The following is a 2,906-nucleotide window of genomic DNA, read 5'->3' on the forward strand; positions in this document are numbered from 1 at the left end:
CGTTATGTCAGGCTGAAAGGGGTTCATAATACATTTTTTCTCTTGGATATTTTTCATTTCTTCAAGGAAAGAAAACTTAAAACTCTCTTTCAGCTTATTCAAGTGTTCAGATATCTCAATGATTATATCGTTATCAACTTTTGCTTCATTCTCCATTACAAAGGTTTGAAATGTTTCAAAACAGTCATAATTTCGGTTGTCAATACAGTTTTTCCATAGAACAAGTTTTTTCATGAAACCTCGAATTTTCTCATGAACTGCGAATATACTGATACCTCCTGCTCCTTGCAAGTACAAATTCAGTTCGTTTAGTTTTGAAAAAATATCTGCCAAATACGTGAGCCTCAGAACAAATTCCTCGTTGCGCAAATATCTCGCATAATCGCTTTTACCTTCCAGAAATATAGCAACTTCTTCGCGGAGTTCTGTAAGTCTTGTTGGCACTTTACCCCTCGAGAGCCAACGTACTTCTGTGTGCAGAAGAAGTAATTTATGATTACTTCCCATTTCTTCGCACAACTTCTCAAATAAGCGCGATTGCAATGGTTTTGACTTTATTAAGTTCACTATTTTAATGGAAGTGTTCAAAACATTTTTAAAATCATCAGATATACATTTTGATACTAACGCTGTTCTGTGAAGGTTGCAGTGAGTCCATAATGCGTTTGGATTAAGTTCAAGTATTCTGGTCTCCAGACCACTGTTTTTCCGACACATTTATTCCAATCAAGACCTTTTGTTTTGACATAAGTATCAACAGTCTTAAAAATATCATCGCTAGTACTTCGACTGACTGGTTCACAGTACAACATATCTTCATGAGGTTCGGAGTTCCATATATAACGCACAAAAACAAGTAGCTGGCACAGACCTTGTACGTCAGTAGATTCATCTAGTTGTAAGGAGAAAATTGTACTTTCACGAACTCTTTGAATTAGCTGATTTTCTATCCATCGAGACATTTCATCAATCCTACGCGTGACCGTGTTATTAGAAATAGGAATTATTTCAATTTCTTGTTCACTCTTATCACCAAAGAAAACTTTAACTGTATCTTTTATAGCTGGAAGAACTAAAGTTTCTCCAATCGTATGTGGCTTACCAGCTTTCGCGATTCTCAAACTGATCAGGTAGGACATGTACAAAGATTTTTCATTAATTTTGGTGTAACGTTGCATAACGCTCTGTCCTGTCTTCAACTTGCTTAGCATCTTTTCAAAAAATGCGAGGGGTTTGTCTTTCAACTCGGGATGGTCCGTCTCAATATAGCGACGCAATTTGTTTGGGCGCATGCTCTCGTTTGCAAGTTGATCACAACAAATAATACATCGTGGTCGTGGATCTTCTTCATCTCCATTCCATGTAAATCCCATTTCTAAGTACTTGGAATCATACTTTCTCACCACTTTTCTTCGTTTTGATTCACTGAAGACTCATTGTCATCAACTTCAACTGACTTCTTTAACCATTTATCCATTATACGAAGGGCTGAGTAAATTCGAAAAAAAATCGGATTCAAAATCAGAAGTAAAACAGACAATTTCGACTTGCCACTCGATTTGACACAATTAAAACACCAGTTGGCGTAGGATCACGCTCATGCCAAAACACTTCACACGTCTATTCCAGTCATTTCATTGGCTGACACGACGCACGCGCGACTGCCCCGTGAAGCCTCGAAGCAGTTATCGTCTCGCTAAGCGTTGTACCGGTTTTATCAGTTGATTGCAGAATCTGAACAATGGATTGTAGATTTCTGTCATTTGAATGCAGATATCTAACTTTTGATTGCAGAATTTTAACTTTTGATTTGTTTTGTCGGTTGATTGCAGAATTTTAACTTTTGATTATAGATATCTATAGTTTTTTATATTTCTAGGTATCCTTTGATTATATGTAGATATAATGCGCCCCCGGCTCCTACGCCTATGCTATTTCAATCAAAAGTTAAAATTCTGTAACCAAAGGTTAGATATCTACTTACAAAGGATATCTAGAAATAAAAAAAACTATTGATATCAATAATCAAAAGTTAAAATTCTGCGGTACTATAGCTAAAGTACTGTATGAATAGGTGAAAATTGATTTCCTTTTTACGATGACGAATGATTAAATTGAGAGCATGATCAACCCTGATTCGTTAAGCTCGTCAAAACAACATACTGCTTGATACAACAACAGCCTGGCAATGAAAGCCCGAGTCTTGAACTATCTCGACAGACAGCGTTTAATCGAAGCTAATGCGTAATTCTAGTATAACTTTTTACTACCCACTAACATTCTGCTTGCGACCCACCAGTGGGTCACAACCCATAGTTTGGGAAACGCTGAGCTAGAATATAAAATAAGAATGTCTTATCTTTTCTATTTGCTAAGATATTGCTCATGTAATAAATCAAACACAGTGGCACCCTGCCCAACTCTTTCCATTTTTGGAAACGCTCCCTTATATACACTTATTTCTATATATAACATGAATAATCAATTAGAAGCTCAGAATGCCCCCCTAGTGGCTTTCTCAGCCATTTTAATATCTTTAAAAGTCATCTATTTCTTTTGAACCACAATTTCAATGAGGTAGGTTGTCTCTTTAGTCTTCTCAAAAATGTAATATTTTTTTAGACTGAAATACAGCTTAGTTAGTAAACTTGATAAATTACAATGGAATTCTATGATATTGATATAGCAATTTATGATTTTTGGTTATTCAACTGTATATATAAAACCTAAATAAAATTATTTTGTTTCATATCCTCTACATGCAAAATTTTACAAGGCTTAGCATCCTACATCAAGCAGCAGCCGAGTACAAAGGTTGTAACTAGAAGAGATAATTGTTTGCTTTACTACTTTACTTACTGTTCTATGTTTCTAGAAAAATAAGTTTAAGAACTTATTTGAAAATA

The 2,906-nt window shown here is 35.3% G+C and overlaps 1 pseudogene; it reads right to left on the bottom strand.

Annotated features, from left to right (window-relative positions):
• Positions 1-6: 6 nt before the first annotated feature.
• LOC111089051 lies at positions 7-1,425 on the bottom strand (annotated as a pseudogene).
• Between the last annotated feature and the right edge of the window lie 1,481 nt (positions 1,426-2,906).

The sequence above is a fragment of the Limulus polyphemus genome, unplaced genomic scaffold (assembly GCF_000517525.1).
Source record: "Limulus polyphemus unplaced genomic scaffold, Limulus_polyphemus-2.1.2 Scaffold5103, whole genome shotgun sequence".
Lineage (NCBI taxonomy): Eukaryota > Metazoa > Arthropoda > Merostomata > Xiphosura > Limulidae > Limulus > Limulus polyphemus.